At 48.6% G+C, this 19,950-nt stretch overlaps 1 protein-coding gene across 2 annotated transcripts in view; it reads right to left on the bottom strand.

The window, feature by feature from the left end:
• Positions 1-17,310, bottom strand: part of WSCD2 (WSC domain containing 2) — an 89,858-nt gene extending 72,548 nt beyond the window's left edge. Inside the window, exon 1 of one of the 2 annotated variants that reach the window (XM_066370646.1) lies at positions 16,510-17,310. The gene's annotated coding sequence lies outside the window, so the exon portion shown is untranslated. The remainder of the gene's footprint in view (positions 1-16,509) is intronic. The other variant, XM_066370645.1, reaches the window with a different exon arrangement.
• Between the last annotated feature and the right edge of the window lie 2,640 nt (positions 17,311-19,950).

Below are 19,950 nucleotides of genomic sequence, written 5' to 3'. Positions count from 1 at the left end.
GGAGGGCCACTTGGCTGGGGGGGTCCAGGCAGAGTGAGGCCAAGATTCTAATCTTGACTTTGATTCTAACTGGCTATGTACCTTGGCAAGGCCCTTTCCCTCTGAGCATCAATTTCCACAGATCAAAACCGAGAGAGTGGGTCCAAATGATCTTAGCTCACCCACCTTTGATTAGGAAGCTCTCATGAAAGAGTTCTGGTGGTCACAACACCACAGAATGATGAGTATATTTAATACCACTGGATGGTACACTGTTAAGACAACAAATGTTAGATTAAGTGTATTTTACCAAGATAAAAAGGTTTAAAGGAATGGATTTATTGTCTATTACATATATAACACTATACAAAGAAGGCAGCAGACAGATGTGCCAGTTCCTGCCTTCAAGGAAGCATGTCATCTCAGGGAAGAGAGTGTTTTCTGTTTTAATTCCGAGAGTCTGAAAACTACATCCAGAGGGCCGAACCCCAGATCAGGCAGCCTGTGTTTGCACATCACATAAATAAAGTTGTTTGTTTTTGTTTTTTGTAGGTAAAGGAGGGTGGGAAGGAGGAAGGGAAGAAGGAAGGAAGGAAGGAAGGAAGGAAGGAAGGAAGGAAGGAAGGAAGGAAGGAAGGAAGAAGGAAAGGCATTTATTGTTTGGTATCTACCCTTACGCATCCCTTTCCCTCCTCTTAGCCAGCAGAACCCGTATCTTTGGAAGGGAGTAGCAGTTTGTCAATTCCCAGGGAATGTGTTATGACTGGTTCAAACCAGTGGCCTCAACTGGTAGCAATTTTGCACCCCTCAACCCCAGAAGACACGTGGCAATGCCTGGAGACATTTTTGATTGTCACAATTGCGAGGAAGAGTGTCCCTGGAGTCAGATGAGCCTCAACATGCTACGATGCCCAGCGCAGCCCCCGCCACAAAGAACTGCCTAGTCCAAAGCGTCAACAGCACCAAGGCTGAGAAGCCCTGTTCCAAGAAGGAAGAATCGGCAAGTAAACAAAATAGGTCAGCTGCATGGTAGATTAGAAGGTGGTGAGAACCATGGAGCAAAAGCAGAGAAGAAGATGACGGAGTAGGGGGGAATGCCAGGAATGGGGCTGGGGGTGGGGAGAAAAGGTTGGGTTGACTGAAGATCTTATGCAGGGTCGCAGAGGAAGAAAGTCAAAGAGGACACTGAGGCTTTCAGCCAAAGCGTCTGGAAGGATTAACGAGCAGCCTGACCCAATGGTCCCATCATGTCCCCTCTGAACTCTCCCACCCTGCCAATCCCCCCTCAACTCTCTGTACAGCAGCCAGAGCAATCTTGAAATAGAAATTTGGTGCTTCCATTTTCCTTCTTGAATCCCCAGGGCTTCCAGATGCCCAGTGGGTGCCCATCCTGACCCAAAAGGTCTACCATGACCAGACTCCTTCGGGTCTCCTTGCCCCCTTCCCAATCACAGCGCCCCTGGTTCACCTCCTCCAACACACCAGGCTTCCCCTGCTCCGTCTGTCAGGAGCCCTGTCTTCCTCTCTCACACCCCCAGCACTCGTCCCCGACCCTGAGCCTCTAGAAGGGCTTGGTGCCTTTAGATGCCACTTTCTCCAGGAAGCCTTCTTAGACACTTGCCTCCGGGTGAGGGGCCTCCTCTGGGCATCCACTGCGCCCTGGCCTTCCTCCATCAAAGCACTGGTCTGCTGGTTTGTAACCTTCCACCTCCTCCGCTGGGCTGGAAGTTCTGTGAGGGTGGGCATACGAGAGTCTTACCATGGGCCAGCTGTTAGGGTTTGCCTGGGACCAAGAGGTCCCCAGGATGCTTTGACTTTTGGCACTAAAACTAGGAAAATGCCAGGAAAACCAAAACAAATTGGTCACTTGAACCATATCCCTGATGCTTAGCAGAGTCTAATCTAAGGTAAGCTCCACTTGTATTTGTTGAATAAAAGGTGAGTAGGAAATTTACAAAGGGTTCTTAAGTAGGTGGATGTATAAAGTTCATCATCAAGGAGTTCATAATCCAGAACCATTAACCACACTTCTGGAGGCCCCTAGAAGACCCCAACCCCAGCCCATCCTAACCCATGCTCCAAGGATCTATTAAAATCACGGTGTTTTCGCTCTCCAGTTAGGGCCTGGTTTCAAGAGCAGGGTCCTAGCCCACACTTATGTCTGCACAGGGTCACAGGAGAACAATTGTGGCAGTGAGTCTGATGACCTAATTGTCCTGGACCTCGAGGCCAGCCCACCCTGGGCCTGGCACTCCACGGCCCCCCTTTGGAGCTCCATGTCCTCATTCTTATCCCTGTCCCAGCCCTGTTATCTGACCCTCTATCCGCAACAGCTTATCTCCTGGCTTTTGGTAGCCAGCAAAATGAGAAACTTGAAAATGTTTCTCAGGTTTTATTTTTCTCTTTCTTTCTTATTTTCTTCTGCGGCAATCAACACACCATTTTTATCACATTCTGAAAAAGAAAAAGAAAAAGAAAAAGAAAAGAAGCTAATTGTGTCCTCTGGCTAGGTGGCCTCACTGCCCAGAAAAGGCTGCTTGGGCTGTTTTGGCACCTGTAGATTTGGGATCCCCGAGGGCTTACAGAACAGACAGTGGCATGGCCCCTCTCTTCTAAGGAGAGAACAGCAAGGCTTAAGACAGGATGTCCTCAGTGTGATCTGATCCAGGTGGGGTCCTCCCAGAGGTAAGTACCTGGGGGGATACAGGGAACCATTTCATGGGACCCATGAGCCATATACAAAAGAAAACACAAAACAAAATAGACAGTCTGATGACTTACTGCACAATGAATGCACACACCCATGTAGCTGCCTTCCAGGAACGAGAAACAGAACGTGGCCAGCTCCCAAAGCTCCCTCTGTGCGCCTTCCCTACTCGAGGTAACTACCATCCTGAGAATTACGGTCATTTCCTCCTTGTTTTTCTTTATAGTGTTTCCACTTAAGCATGCACACATCCCCAAACACTCTAGTTTAGCTTCTATTCTGAGCTTTTTGTAATGAGCCTTATATATAGCCTATACTCTGGTGTATCTGGCTTTTTTTTTTTTTGCTCGGCATGACTTATGCACGATTCCTCCTTTTGCAGCACGTAGCTGCAGTTTGCTCGTTTCCACTGCTGTGTACTATTCTGCGGCGTGAGGTAACCTCAGGCATCCTTTAGGTTGAGTCTGTGTTGCAAAGTGGAACAATATTGTGCTGCTTTAGTAAATATTGCCAGGTAGTTGTCCAAAGCAGCTGTACTAATTCACACTGCTGCCAGCAGTGTGTGAGGGTCCTCAGTACTCTTAAATTTCAGTTAATAACCATATCTTGGTGATGCATGCATGTGGCAGGCTTAGAGTGTGAGTATAGAAAGGGCGTTAAGTGGTTCCCTGACACCCTCCAAGCAACAGACTGGTAGGAAAGACATAGGTTAGTTAAATCATTGAAACAGCACTATAATCACAAATCCTAAAGGAATGATATGGAGCTTGAGGAGGTCATGGCAGGGGAGATCTGACCTGGTTCAGGGGAGTTCCAGAGGAGTTCTCAGAAGTAATGCTTCGCCCAAAACTAGAAGGAGCTACAATTAACCAAGTGAAGATGGAGAGGAAAGAATTCTGGGAAGCTGGCACAGCATGTGTAAAAGCCCTGAGGTTAAAGGAAGCAGAGTGAGTTTAAGGAGCTGGGGAGAAAAGGGCCAGAGAGGTCAAGAAAGCCTCCTGAAGTGACACAGCAAGTTAGTAGCAGAGCTGGGTCTAGGACTCTGCTCCTAAGGGGTCCTTGGCACTCATTGGTTTGTGTGAATGGAATGAATTCCTAGAAGATAGGGTCCTTCACAAGAGGCAGGACCTGTGGGTTCAGGCATGCCAGAGTTCCAGTCTCAGCTCTGTCACATCCTAGCTGTCTGGCCTCAGCAGATCCCTTCACTGCTCAGAGTCTCAGTGTCCCCATCTGTAAAAAAGAAGACAATGATAGCAAAGCCACTACCCTCAGGGCCTACCTGACTAGCAAAGGGGGCTGTGCCTGGAAAGGTTTTGGCAGGAGGTGAGTGCTCCGTACAGAGAAGGAACAGGATCATCAACCTCCCTCTCCCCAGGCTGTTGGGCTGCAGTTTTATAGGAGGAGCTAAGCTTTGTTGAGCGCCTTCTATGTGCGCAATACCTCCTTAGGAGGTAGGAGCAGTGAGGACCCCATGTTGCAGATGAGAAAACTGAGGCTCAGAGAGGCAAAGAGACTTGCCTTCAGTCACACAACAGAGAGTAGGAAAGCCAGAATCACACCCGCCCTCACTGGGAAGGATGGTGGCTGAATTACCATCTCAGCCTTTGCAGAGGAAGTTTTATCCCAGGAAACCGATAGTATGAAGCAGGAAATCAGAGTGAACATTAATAATCTCAGGCAGCAAAATGAACTGCTTTGAAACAACTGTTCTCGCAGAATTCCATCCTCGGAGCCTATTAAAAATGGTGCAGCTCAGAGTTAAAAGGTCTGCCCGTGGCCATCCAAGGGGATGCTGAAAGCACACAGCACAAGACATGGGTTTCTAGAACAATGGACCGGTGTGTCTTCTGAGATCATCAGCAACCTGAGGTCTCTGGTTCAGAGAGAACAAGCTCTGTGCCCCCGCTCCACCCCCCACCCCCGTGCTTGCAAGACCTGGCCTAACAAGACTGGCCCAACTGAGCCCACAGACATACTTGTTTAGTCTATATTGTGCTTTACAATGGCCTGAATTGGTGGTCAACATTTACAATCAAGGGGACTTTGCAAAACACACACACACAAACAAACCTTGAAATGAATTCTCCTGCAAAAAAAACAATCAAGAGAGAGGGTCACCCTGGGCTTGCATTTTCTTTTTTTTTTTTTTTTTCTTTTTTTTTAATATTTTATTTATTGATTTTTAGAGAGAGGGGAAAGAGAGAGAGAGAGAGAGAGAGAGAGAGAGAAGGGGGAGGAGCAGGAAGCATCAACTCCCATATGTGCCTTGACCAGCCAAGCCCAAGTTTTCGAACCGGCGACCTCAGTGTTCCAGGTCGACGCTTTATCCCACTGCGCCACCACAGGTCAGGCCAAGGGCTTGCATTTTCATTGAGTGACAGTGGGCTAGGGGTTGGAGCAGAATGCCTCCCTCTACCCCCAAACAAGGCACTTGTTCTCTGGTTCACTACTATTCTTCTGCTCTGTCTCCCTCCTAGGGGACTCGTTTGCAAGAGCAAAGAGTCTGCAACCCCTCTCACATCCTTTGAGCCCTCACAAATGTTAGCTGGTGAAGTGACCCTTGATGGGGGGTTTCTTAAGGGACAGTAGCTTTCAGCAAACAATGCTGGAGAGAAAGTGACAGGTCCAAGGCTCCCAGGCAACAGGGCCAAGTCCAGACTGAGTCTTCTGGTTGCAAGTGTCTCCCATTGCCCTGAACACTTGCAAGGCCCCTGCCTGGCCTGTTATCAGCATGCCAATAACCATCGCCAGTAGTGGTGAACGCAGGGAGCACGTCCTGCGTAGCGTGCCTGCAGGGGTCAGTGCTAAGGACCCTGCATGCCTGAGCTCCTTTCCTCCCCATAACCACCCTCTGTGGCGAGAACTGGCCAGCTTGCTGCTCCATCACTTTAGTCTGACCAGCATAGACTCCCCCTTCTTCGTTTCTCTGGGTCCTGATTTTCCTTTGGGAGCCCATCTCTCTCCCACTATTGGTCTCTGTGACTCAGGAAGCAGCAAAGGGTGACTCTTCCCCCCACAAGTCCCCAGGGTTGATCACATTACCTCACTCTGGCCAAACAACATAGCCCATTTTTCTGGCTATGGTGATTGCTTCCAGGAGGCCCTGGGTCTCAATTCCAGGACTTGCTGGAACTGTTGCAGCTGGCATAATGTAGGCATTTGACTGCTGTGGGCATTTGTGCCCAGAAATAGAGAGCCAGAGCCAGTGTGAGAAGGAAGCCCACAGAGAAAAGGAGAGTCAAAAAACTCAGACGGAGAAAAGGAGGGAGGGAAAGGGGAAGGCAAAGGAAGGGAGGGAGGAAGGAAGACAGAAAGAGAAAGCTGTGACATGGAGAAGCTCCTGGATCCAGCCAAGCCTGAAGCTGGTTGCTAGTTCCATGAGCCAGTATATTCCTGTTTATGCCTGAGAATAAGAGTGTTTTGATATTTAAGTTGGAGTTTCTGTCTCTTATGACCAAAAGGACCCTGGTGAATATAAATATTACCATTAATTTCATTTTATATGAGTAACTGGAGGTTAAGGAGAGTGAAGTAAATGACCAAAGCCACACAGCTGTGAATTAGTAGCACTTGGATTTCAGCAAGATTTGCCCGAAGCCTAAAGCTGTTAGGTCAGAAATCCTTGTATCTTACAGGGCTGTCCCTCTTTCTCTACAAGCTGAGAGTTGGGGGGTTTTAGAAACAGCATATTTTCAGGGCTGCTGGTAGACTGTGGTGCGGCGTGTTGGGGAGGCCAGGAAGGGAGGAGGGGAGGCTGTGTGGAGATGAACTACACAATTATTATTTAAATCAGTTCAGATGCCATAAGGAGAAAAATCAAAGCTTTCTGTGGCATTTCCCCAGTGCCATTTTAAAAATTCTATCTTATCAAACACGGCTGGTATTTGTTTTTCAAAAAACTCCTTTAATTAAAATAGAATTCTCTAATATAAGTTAAAATAGCCCACAGGCCATCAGGTAACAATGGAAGGAAGACAGGGGCATTTCAGCAACTTAAAGCAGATTAAAAAATCTAATTTGTTGACTCTATTTTTTTTTCCAAAGCTCACCTCTCCCTTGGAAGCCTGTGTGTTTTGCATAATAAGGCCAAAATCCTGAAATCGCTGATGCCTGCTCAGCTCCCTCTTTGTTGGGATTTCAATGGGCTCCCACCTCATATGGGGGCGACATTTTGTCTTGTTGCTCTGGCCAGGGTTTAACCATTTCACTCCCTGTGCTTAAAATCTTTATAAGGCTTCCCACTGCTGGAAGGATAAGGAGCAAAACACTTAAGGGCCCCACAAGGCCCTGAGATTTGGCCACTTTCATTGTGTACCAGCCCCTCCCCTGCCCCAAAGCTCAAGTATCCATTGGTTTGGTTCATGCCACTCTCCTTTCCACCTCAGGACCTTTGCACATGCTATCAGATTTGCACATCCTCCGGATTCCAGCTCATTTTTTTCCTTTCTTAGGGAAGCCTTCCATTTAAATCACCTAATTTGTACATCCCCCAGTGTCAGATACTTTCCTTCCTGGCATTTACTTCGAGTTGTAATTATATGACACTTCTCAGAGTCCTCTTGAGACTTGTTTTTGCAGGTGACTGGCTTCCACATGAATTATGGAAGCAAATGTCACAAGCTGGAGGCCAAGCAGACAGGTTTGGTTTTCAGCAGTAGCGTTAGCTCACTTAACAGCTGTCCTCATTTTACAGATGAGAACACTGAGGCTAGAGATTGAGCCATCAGCTGTTGAGAAGGGGCTAGCCTCTGAACCCATTCTCTGATTGCAAAGAATGTTTAATTCTTGAGTGCCTGCCATGTGCCAGATACTCTTCTAAGTGCGGAAAGATATCACTTACTCAACACTGTGAAAAACGAAGAGTTCCATGTAAGCGAATTTTCCAGACACCCGAGGCATCGTGCACAGAAACACTTAGTTAACCATGGGATCAGAATACTTTACACAATGAATTCTTCTCTGCCCTTTCCCCTGCCTCCTGAAAGGTGATCAACTGTTTCTCAGGGCTATCACAGAAGCCTACAACATTTTTGCTGCTCCATAACACAGCACACTGTATTACAGTATTCCTGCCTAATCCGCAGTTTCACATTCCTTGATTTCAATTACCCGCGGTCAGCCGTGGTCCAAAAAATATTCAATGGAAAACTCCAGAAATAAACAATTCATTGCACATCATTCTAAGTAGCGTGATGAGATCTCGCGCCATACTGCTCCATGCAGCCAGGGATGTGAATCATCCCTTTGTCCAAGGCACCACGCTCTGTGTGCTACCTGCCCGTTAGTCACTGAGTAGCTGTCAGATCGGCTGTTGAGGTTTCGCAGTGATTGTGTTCAAGTCACTTTTATTTTACTTAATAATGCACCCAAAGCACAAGAGTAGTGATGCTGGCAATTCAGATATGCCCAAGAGAAGTCATAAAATGTTTCTTTTAAGTTGAAGAAGTGACAGTTCTCAACTTAATAAGGTAAGAAAAAAAATCGAATGCTGAGGTTGCTAAGATCTACAGTTAAGGACGAATCTTCTATCCATGAAGTTGCCAAATTTATAAGTTAAACTTTATCATAGGTATGTATCATAGGGAAAAAAAAACCAATATATAGGGTTCGGGACTATCCGTGGTTTCAGGCATCCACTGGGGGTCTTGGGAAGCATCCCTTACAGATAAGGAAGGGGGGACTACTGTACATTGTTCTCTAATTGGTTACATTGTCCTATAACATTGAGTGTAAGCTACTGAGATGATGATGAGGTCAACTGACCCCTGCATTAAATTCCTTCCCCACTGTGATTCTTTCGTTTTCTTACTTCTTATTTTTATAATCTGTTCACCTGTATCCTTGCTCTTAAGCTGTCAACTGTTGCTTCCAGCTGCTGTCACTGTGCTTTCTCTACTGTTCCACGCGCTTCTAATTTGCTCCTTCTTCAGGCTAGAAGGCTGGGAAATCAGGTCACGGAGCTTATCAGAATGGTGTGCAAAGCAAGAGTAAACAGGCTCTGAGTGAAGAGATGTTGGCTCTGTTTCTGATATGGATACTGTGGCACTTCAGTGGGATGCCTTTCTTTCCCTGCTTTGCATGTGGCTGAGTTTCCAGGACAAACAGCCTGCAGGAAGGGTGATACACCTGAGAGCTGTGTGAGAACGAAAGCAGGTCTGATTGTTTCAGACTCTAAATTTGCTCCTTGTCCCACAAGGTAGGCATTCAAACCACAAAGGGCCCAGGCCACTGACTTGTAAACGGAGAGGAGAAATCGAGGCCATCTCAGCAAAGCAAGGCTCACCTTGGGGACAACCCAAGAGAGGGAGAAACATAAGTGATCTGCTGTCTCTGGAAACTTCCACACTGTTCACCATGGCAAATGTCGTGTGGTCCCAGCCTCCCGGGGGTTCCGGGATAGTCTGTGAATCTGCAGAGCCAGAGCCTGGTGCCCACAGCCCTGGTGCCCCAGAACCTCTTGATTCATCTGCTGTTTGCTGTTCCTAAAGAAAACCCTTCAGCCATCCGCAGTTCCCCACGCATACCCAGACTGCAGCCTCGCCGACAGACCCATGTTTGCCACCATCAGACCTGCGAGGATGGACCGGGGCTTGGCTCATGTGACTTCCGTGTTAATAAAGAAGAGGGAGGGGAATGGGAACCTTCCTCAGAGGGGTTCCTAAAATAGCTCATTGCCTCCACCTGGGAAAGACAGTGGTGACACAGCAGAGAGGGGAGGTGGGTGGGAGGAGGGCTGAGCACAGAGGCTTTGGGGTCAGACAGACCTGGGCGCAAACCCTAACTCGGCCTCTTATGGACTGCGTGACTCAGTGTGTATGAACCTGTATGAGCCTCGGTGTCCTGACCTGTAAAGTGGAGACAGAGGTCCTTTAACTCATAAGAACTCGGTGAGAGAACGCAAGTGGAGCTCTGATTACAATGCCCGGCATTGTAAACACCCTACAAACAGAAGCCGTGAGGATGACAGGGATTTTCGTCATCGGGGGGATCAGTAGATTGGGTCCTGCTGGACCACCTTGCTGCAGAGGCCAACATATATTGGGGCTTTGGGGTTACTTCAATCAGAAAAGGAAATGGGACCATACAAGGCCAAACTGGGAAAGTCCTTAGTGATTATATATAATTCCTGTCCCATTCTACAGATAGGAAAACTGAGGACCCCCAAAGGGGAGAGATTTGCTCAGGACCACTAAGTCAGTCAATAGTTAGCAGGATGAGGACCCTTCACTACCCAGCCAGGGGTTCTTCTCTTCAACCTGCATTCACAGGACAACACAGAGAATTTAAAGGCAACAGTGAATACAATATATGGAGGCTGAGTTAGAAACGTGAACATCAAGATGTGAGAAGTGTACTGCGGCAGGATGCATTAGTTGGGGGTGGGACTGGGAAGGGCACACAGCTATTCTCCCAGATGCTCAGGGATTAAGACCATAGTCACCTGCTTTCCATTGGCTAGGCGGCTTTGGGATGTCTCTTCCCTTTTCTGGGTCTCCACCTCCCCATCTAACAATTCTCCCAGCTCACAAAGTCTCTGGAGTTGCTGCCCCTTTCCAGACCCTCTGGATGCCCCACCTGTGGATAGATGGGAACCTGAGCCACAATGATTAACCCAAGTACATTGAATTCTGGACTCATCTCTCTTGATCAAGGCCCAGGACCCCAGCTGGGCTTTTTAGCTCAGAGTTTAGCAATTTTTTTTTCCTGAAAAAGGCCAGATAGCAAATATTTTAGACTTTGCTGGCCACATGGACTCTGTAACAACTACTTAACTCTACAGTTGCAACTGGAAAACAGCTGCAGATAATCTGTAAACGAATGGGTATAGCTGTGTCCCAATAAAACTTTATTTATAAAAATAGACAGGGGGCCGGATTTGGCCTGTGGGACATAGTTTGTCAAGCCCTGTCCCAAGTCATTCCCAGCTGGGTCTGACACCTCCTCGGGGACTAGGACAACCAACTTTCATTGCACAGGGCTCTCCTGGTTTTAGCACTAAAATGTGCATTCTGGAAAACCTCTCTGTTTCAGACAAAGCAGGATGGTTGGCATTGCTGTCGGGGACCCATGGCCTCTGGTTTCTTCCATCTCAGTGTCGCTCTGGCTGTGACATTCAACTGTCTCCTTTGGAAAAGGAAGAGGAAGAATAGGAGGAAGAACCGGAGGAAGCCCCTGTTTCCGACATGCCAGGCACTGTGTGAAGAACCCTGACAACATGATCACCTTTGATCCTCACAACAACCTGGTTGGGGGGAAGGGATGGCTCGAGATGTTCCCATGGAGGTGTCAGGGCTGAGCTGGACCCCAGTCTAATCTGCCTTTAGAGCCCAGGTTTTTTTGCTTCCTCACCAGACTGTAAGCTCCTTGAAGACAGAATTGGGGTCTCTCATCTCTGTGTCTTCAGTGCCCAGCCCAGAGTCTGACACTTAGAAGATTCTGAGCAAATACCAAGTGTCAACAAATGTTGACGTTCAGTGAATAAATACACGAATGAAAGAATGAATGAATGAGAGAATGCCACCGCCCAAACACACCCCATCAAAATAGACACTTCCCACTTCTACGAAAGATTCATTCCTGCCTATCTAACCTCCAGGTAAGTTAAGGGGAAATGTCCAATGTATGTTAGGATGTCAGTATGTCAAACATACCTGCTAGCATTGGGGAAGCAATATGACATCATGGTTAAAAAACTTGGTTTCTGACTCCAAGTGATCGGAGTACAAATCCCAGGTTTGACCCTTCTGGGCTGTGTGACCTATGCAAGCCAACACATGTCTCTAAGCCTCACAGATTAAAACAGAAGACTGTAACAAGACAACCTCATAGGGTTGTCCTGGGTAATGAATGAGAGATATATAAAGTCTCTGGTGAGGAGTGTGTTATTGGTAAACACTGCACAAATATCTATCATCATCATCATTATTATTGCTATTATTATTACTGCTAATGTCAGAATGAACAAAGCTAGGTAGAAATGGAGTATTCGTCATGAGAAGTACAGGTGTTCATTATGCAGTTCTGAGCAAGTACTGGGGTCAAACAAGACAAGGAAACACAGATTACTTGTAACTGCATTGGTTAGCTATAACCACAATAATGCTGGGTAACAAACAACCCCCAGTGACGTGCAGTAAGAGCATTTATTTAGTAATCTGACTGTGGCTGAGCTAAGCTCTTGGCCGAGGTTTGGACCCAAGGTGACTGGACATGTGTTCACTCTGGGGCCAGGCTGAGGGGACAGTGGTTAGCTTAGGGGAGCTTTTCTCCCAGCCATGGCAGAAGCATGCAAGGCTCCCTGAGTCCTAGGCTTGGAACAAACACACTGTCACTTCCACCTCACTCTAATGGCCAACGCTAGTCACAAAATGAAGGACCAGGAACATAAACCCTGCCTGTCCCTTGAGTGGGAAAAATGGCGAAGTTGCAAGGCTGAGGGCATGGACACAGGGAGGAAGGAGGAATTGGGGCCACTGGTGCATGTACCCCAATAACCAAACACCAACCTCCACTGCCCGGCTCTGCCTGCCTCACCAGCTTCCTCTCGAGCCCCGGGTCAAAATCTGGAAGAGACCTTTAGCGGTAACATGTATAGTCCTTGGCGACCCCATCCCTATCTTCCCAACATCTGGACCTGCTCCAGGGAGCCATTAATCTTGGGCAATTTCTTTCCTCACTTGATTTGTTTATTTAAGGAAAACAAGTTGCTCCTAATTAGAAACACTGCCGATGAGATGCTCAGTGCATCCTAGGCTGCCGATCTGCAGACCTCCTGCCTAAAATTATACCTGAGCGCTTAACATCTGTGAATTCGTGCAGCAACAGTCCTAAAGCGCAGATTTCTGGCAACAGAGACTTGGGCTGTTGTGGGGGTCGAGGGAGCCAGGGGCAGCGGAATACATGGGCTTTGGCGCTAAGGCACATAGAAAAACAAACACACAACATGCGGCTCGCTGCTCAGAGCCGGCCCAGATCGCCCAACTGCCACTCAGAAGGTGCACAGCACGAGCACAGTTCAAACCTGAAGAGCAGGCAGCAGTGTAGTTTCAAAGGTTCAGAAATGCTTTCTGTTTTGAACCTCTCAGTTGTGTTTACACCACAAGTGGGTGCACGTACACACACCTTTACACCTCAGGTGACACTCAGACAGACCTGCAGAGATGTGACTCTTGGAAACACATACATGCACATAAGACACACAAAAGTGACAGGGCTCAACAGACAGGCACACACACTCCAAAACACACAATGCACACCCAGAGACACAAGCAAGTGCAGTGTGATACCCCAGGCACCCACACTCAGAAAGTCACTCATAGACAGGTAATGTGCACCCAAGTTACACTGCAACATCCCAAAACACACAGTTAGAGACACTCACGTACACATGGAGACACATGCAAATGTACACTGTAACCAACACACCCAGATACCAGCACTAAGAAACACAAACATACACACAGAGATACAATCAAGCATGCGATGCTACACACAGGCACACACACTCAGCAACACACGTGTACAGAGATGTACAAAAAGTTTAGTTTATACTGAATACACATACATGCACACCCACAGAAGCACACGTATACACAGAAGCACAAGCAAATGCACCTTCTAACACTCCCAGATACACGCACCCAGAAAGTCACACATATTCACAGAGACACTCAGAGAGATCACACCACGACCAATATATGCACACACACAGACACAGAGACAATAAAATGTGCAGCGCTATACACACATATGCACATGAAGGCACGTACAAAGTGTACGCTGAAAGCCAGGTGGGTAGATATGCCCATAAGTGTGCACAAGTTCACGCTCACATCACTGCACACACATGTGCACTCACAAATGCCCACACAGACATGTGAGACAGCACGGACAGCTAGCAAAGCAGGCACCATGCAGATGTGCACAGACCCACACAGCACACATGTGCATCTATGTAGCCATGCACCTGCCTGCTCAGAGATACACTCAACTCACAAACAACTGTTTAACACTCATAAATGCATACGCATCCCCACATTCACGCTGACTCACACAGGCATGCATTCACTTATGGACATGTGCACACACACATACTCATAAATCCATGTTTATGTGATCTCATAAGCACACACTCATAGTGACACTGTTCTCACATGTGTGCACACACACTTGAGGTTTTTATGTCAGTCATACTCATATAAGCACATGTGCCTAAACCTGCATGAGAATACACACATGTGTCCACACCCACACCCACAACCTACTCCATGAAGGAAGCAAATCGTTCATTTTCTCAGTCAAGCCCACAAACTGAGCTAGCACACGGCGGGACTGCTCCTGCCCCAGTCCCTGCTGCATGCTCGTTAACTCACTCCCTGTCGGCAGAGATAAAGCCTGCCTTCCCCATGGCCTCTGCATGGACTCTGGGGAACCCCAGTTTGGGGAGGGACATAGATGGCCCAAGCCTCAGAACCACTCAGAAAAAAATAAGACTGATCAATCTACTGCCTTCCCCTACAATCTCAGCATCCCCTGCTCCCCCAACACACACACACACACACACACACACACACACACACACACACACCCATACACGGAAGGCATTTTCCCCAGCGTGGCTGTTCCTGCCGGGAACAGCAGCTTCGCTGGCTCAGACCGCCTCAGCAGACTGAGTGCCTGACACTCAGACACACTGAACTCTACCTTGGGTTCCTACACAGCTGCAAAGTTGAAGTCATGGAGACAGTTTACCTCCACCTCCTGTTGTCATGGTGACATAGCAGCTGGATGCCTCAATTCCTCCCCAGGTGGTCCTGGGCTCCCCACTAGGAGCTGCTGGCCCAGCCGTGCTTTTATGAGGCAGCAAAGAAGGGGTGGGGATAGCAGGTGCCAGGTGATTGCAGAGAAAGAGGGCCCTGCCCCCAGCTCACGAGGGATAGGACCGGCCTCCCGGGGGAAGACAGCACAGCTGCCCACGCACAAGACCTGGAAACAGACAGCTCTGCTTCTGTGTCTGCGGGCTCCACTCCAGTCTCCACTAGATACACTGAGTGCTTTCGTGCACATCACCGTTAGTCCTCCCAACAGCCTTCTGAAGTCAGAACCAGGAACTCCCCATTTTACAGTGGAAGAAGCAAGGTTTGGAGGGTGAAGTGACTGATCAAATTCAGAACTGTCTTGAGTCCCAGGCCTCTTAAACATTAAAGTACATCAACTCCTAGGGTTTTAAAAATCTCATCTGTGATAACTGCTCAGGGTTAGAGTACTGAACTGGGATGTTGGAGGATATGTGAAAACTCTTCCTTTTACAGAAGCAGCAACTGTGGCCCAGAGAGGTCTAGTGATTTTCCCAAAGTCACAAAGCCAATCGAGGACAGACTTGAAAGTGAACCTCCTGACCCAGAGATGGGGTTCCCCCACGATATCAAGAACTGGTCTCTGACACCATGGAAAAACACCTCGTTCTCAGCAGCTAGGGAAGCAACTCTTAGCCTGGCCCTAGGTCAGAAACCCAAGCAAGGGCAAGGGGTCCTCAGACTCCCACCTCATGCCTCAAATTCTGTTTAAGAACCACACAGCAATGCTATCCCTCAGAGGCAGTCGCCCAGCCCAAGCAGGTGATTACAGGGCCAGGGGACTATATCCCAGCTTTGGGTCATGGCCAGAAGTACCTCCACTGCCTGCCTCACTGACCAACAGTCCATCAGGATGACCCCAGCCCTGGGCCGGAAGCTCAGTGAGGAAGCACAATGCCTTCTAGATGGCTGCGACCACAGGGGTAGCTTCAAAATGGTCCTTGGAGACTAGGTGGCCTCTCTGAATCATGCTTTTCATTAGGAGGAAAAATAATCTGGCCAAACTCATGAGCTATGTGCTAGCCTCAGCAGAGCCTCTAGGGGCCTGGAGTGTGGGGGGACCACCCACATCCTCCGAGCTGAGGATGAGAATGCCAGGAGTCCCTGTCCAATTAACTGTCCACTCCAGCCTCCTTTTTTTGCAAAAAGTTTGCACCTCCCCAAGCTCCAATCTGAATGGTCTCATTGAGCGGCCCAAAAAACTTCCTCCAAATCTTTTTGCTCATCTAAGGAGTGGAAAGATGTGAAAGGTTATCCCTGCCTCTCCTGGAGTCATCTCTGCCAAGGAGGTGAGTCCTCTCCTGCGATGACACTGGGGCTGCTAGAAGGGCTTGGATGGAGGTGATCTGGCTGAATGGGTTCCCCTGTCTCCCCCCCACCCCGGGGTTCTTTCTCCCTCTCCTTACACAGATGCACACACACCAGAATGAACATAAGCAAGCCTACAAAGCGCTGGACACAAAGCCTATCCCCTGGCCAGCCCTGGATGCTGGCTCCAGATGACAGGGAGCCTCATCCACCAGAGTAGCATCCCCGACAGACACCTTGCAAAGCCAACTTGAAAATATGACCAGCTCCTTCCTTCTCCCCCAGAACTCTGAACCGGTGGTGATTCATGAATCAAATTAAAAGGGCCTACTGCCTACCCCCACCCCAGCTCAGCCCGAGAAGCCCTTGAGTACCTGCCCATGGGGACCCAACGGGATGTCCAGAGGAAAGAAAGCCTGGATGCGCCAGAATGTCCCACCTTCTGCCAGAGGAAAGTTTGTCATTTACCCTGAGCTGGGCTGTCACCACTCTGGGTTCCTTACGCACCTGGCTCTGGGCGCTGAACCCCCAGCCTGCGGAGAAACGGTTGGAACTGGAAGCCCAGATTGGGGGGGGGGGGAGCAGGAATCGTTTCGCAGCAGCTCGGCGCCCCGCTCTCTATGGAACCCTCTTACCCCGTTCAGCCCCCTCAGCCCTTACCTGGGGGGGTCTCAGCCACTTTCAAACTCTGCCAGCGGAGCCGGGCAGGCGCCCGGGGTCTCTCTCTGACACTCCCGCGTCCCGCCTGGCGTGCCCGCTCTGTGGGCGCCTTCCCCGCCGCCAGCTGCTGCAGTGGCACCAAGAGAAACGGAGTCTGGATTTCCTTTCTCGCTGTCAAGGCTCCTCCAGTCGGGCCTGGGGGCTATTCCTCCGGGTCTGGTGCAAGGGGCATCCTCCGCGCCTCCAGCGGGAAAGTGGAAGTGTGCGTCCTGGATTGCAGCAGCGGCGACAGCGGTGGCCGGGGACGAGGAGGCGGTGGCGACGCCAGCCGGCGAGCTGGGGAGGCGGGCGGAGACTAGAGGAAGTGAAAGCTGGGCTCCTGCGAGCCTGGGGCTCGGGCAGGCGGCACTGCGGGGACCCCGCGCCACCGCGAGGCCCCGCGCGCCCACCCGTCCCGGGGATGCCCGGGCCCGCTGCGCGCGGGGCACAGGCTACGGCTGGACGCGAGCGCCTGCCGCCTCGCCTCCCGCTCGCTGCCTCGTCCCTGCCTCGTCCCTCGCTCGCTCGGACTTCACGTCTCCAGCCCCAGCTCCCGAGCCGCTGCCGCCGCCGCCGCTGCCGCCAGCAGCGCCTCAGCCGGGCGCGCTCCTCACACGGAGCCACAGCACTGCCTACCGCTTAACTCCTTGCGTGCCACCTGGCCCTCCCGCAGTCTCCCGGATAACTAGGCAGACCCGGTAGCAGGCCTGCTGCGGAGCTCGGCAGGGCCTTTGCCTCCGAGCCTCAGTTTACATCTCTAGAAAATGGGCTGGAGAGACCCAAGTCCTACGGTTGTTTGGAGAATTAACTGAGACGATTTTGTCAAGTGCCAAGCTGCCTGGCATTGCGGAAGCACTCAATAAATGGCAGAGGATTCCTTACTGCTGCTGCTGTTGCTGTTGTTGTTCAAGAGGCTTGACAGGGTAGCTCACAAACAGTAAACACCCAATAAAGAGCAGTGTGGGTTTTGGTATTTACTTTGTTGCTTTAACAAGCGGTAGGTTTAAGCGGTGTGGTATCTGGCTGATCACTTACTCTCTCTGAGTGGGTTTCAGAAGATTCCTTCTGTGACCATGGGAATGTCTCAGCACCCCTCTCAACCTCTGCATCTTTATCTGTAAAGTGGGAACAATAAATAATGATCGATACGCCCACCTGCAGAAAATCTGCAGCAAATCTCTGGAAAATGAGCCCTTCTTCTAAAGCGGCATGTGAGAAGTCCCCCACCCCCATTGACTGAGAGCCTCCTGAGTGCCATTTAGTTATGTAGTTTTAAACACATTACCTTATTAAATCACCCAAACAACCCAGGGGCTAGTTCCATCTCCATTTCTCAGGTGGGAGAACTGAGGTCCAGAGAGGTTAAGAGGTTCACCAGGTAAGTACATCTAGAAAGTAACAGAGCTGGGGTTTGAACCCTGGACTTCCTGACTCCAAACTAGTATCTGTCAAGGTTGGGACTCAAGGATAGGCTGGCTCTACACTGGCCATAAGCAGACTAGTCCTTGTTGGGACTAGCAAACAAGAATTGGTATCTGCATGTATTTTATTAAAGCCCATTGCTTTTCCAACTAATTCTTCTCTAACGGAGATAATTCAGAAGATGCTTGAAAAGTATGGAGAAAAACTAATCAAGCTTATTTCCACCACCCAGAGATAATGGTTGCTAACATCTCAATGTATTTCCTTCTAGTCTTTTTTTTTTATACTATATGTAAGTGCTGTTGGCACAAAGAGAATCTCCCTAATCTCCCCGAGGAATGGGAATAGGCTCCCTACAAAGTAAAAGAGCCCCAGGGTTGGGATCAAACAGGTGAGGCTCCTGTGCTGGGCAAGTGTCCTTGGGTTGGTCACTTGTGCCTTCGAGCCTAGGCTTCGTCATCTACAAAAGGATGAATAGTGTCTTCCCTGAACGCTTGACAAGGTTGTTGGGAAAATAATAGATTAGGAAACACCTCGAGAGTGGCAAAAATTGTAAAAATAAAATGGTGATGTTACCATTGTTACTGTCACCATCATAAAAACATAAAAGAACCGAGCATCGTGGCATCCTGTATTGGTTGAAAGTGGGAACTCAGGAGACAAGTTTGTTTCCCCATGTGGATGTCCGATTGACCCATCACAATTGACTGAAAGAACTGTCTCTCCCCACTGCCCTGTGAGGCCACCTTTGTCATAAAGCGTATGTCCCTGTGTTTGCAGGAGCCAGATTGGGTTCTTCATTTAGTTCCATTGGTCCATTTGATTATCTTTGTGCTATATTTTATAATCTTTATCATGTGGTCTCAATTACTACAGTTTTCTAATGGTCTTGATATCAAGTAAAACACGTTCTTCCTTTTCTCCCCTGCAAGATTATGTCTTGGCCTTTTGCATTTGCCTATACATTTTAGAATCCGTTTATCAAGTCCTTCATGCAAAAACAACAAAAGACCTATTGGGTTTGAATAGGGATGGCATTGAGTCTGTAGGGTCAGTTTGAGGACATTTGCCATCTCTCTAATATTGAGTTTTCCAAAACCCCTACCTCATGCCAAGCACACAAATCAATCCTGGTTGGGTTGTAAACCTAAATGTAAAAGGCAGAACAGCAGAGCTTCTAGATGAGACAATCTTTATAACCTTGGGGTAAAACAAAGAATGATTTCTTAAACAAGACAAAAAACACTGATATACTTCATTACATTAAAATAAGAAGAACTTCTCTTTATTTAAAGGCACCATTAAAAAGGGAGTGAAAAGTCAAACCATAGAACACAGATATTTGCAACATGCATCACTTAGTAGGGACTCCAATCCAGAATCTGCAGAGAACTTCTACAAATCAATAGTAAAGGGCTTTAGAAAACCCAACCAGATGTCAAGAAACTGGGACAGACATTTCACCAAAGAGGATTTTCAAAGAACTAATAAATTCATTAAAAGGTACTCAATCTAATTGGAAATTGAAGACATACCTATTAAAACTGTAAGGAGATAATACTACGTTAAAATTTCAAAGACTGCCCTGACCAGTTGGCTCAGTGGTAGAGTGTCAGCCCAGTGTGTGGAAGTCTCGGGTTCGATTCCCAGCCAGGGCACATAGGAGAAGCGCCCATCTGCTTCTCCACCCCTCCCCCTCTCCTTCCTCTCTGTCTTTCTCTTCCCCTCCCACAGCCAAGGCTCCATTGGAGTAAAGTTGGCTTGGGTGCTGAAGGTGGCTCCATGGCCTCTAACTCAGGCATTAGAATGGCTCTGGTTGTAACACCCCAAATGAGCAAAGCATCACCCCCTAGAGCATTGCCGGGTGGATCCTGGTTGGGTGTGTGCAGGAGTCTGTCTCTCTGCGTCCCTGATTCTAACTTCAGAAAAATACAAAAAAAAAAGTACGAAGACTGACAATCCAAGTGCTGGTAAAAATGT

Source organism: Saccopteryx leptura, chromosome 2 (assembly GCF_036850995.1).
Source record: "Saccopteryx leptura isolate mSacLep1 chromosome 2, mSacLep1_pri_phased_curated, whole genome shotgun sequence".
In the NCBI taxonomy this organism is placed as follows: Eukaryota; Metazoa; Chordata; class Mammalia; order Chiroptera; family Emballonuridae; genus Saccopteryx; species Saccopteryx leptura.
The sequence above is the reverse complement of the archived record's forward strand: the minus strand, read 5'-3'. Positions and strand labels throughout refer to the sequence as shown.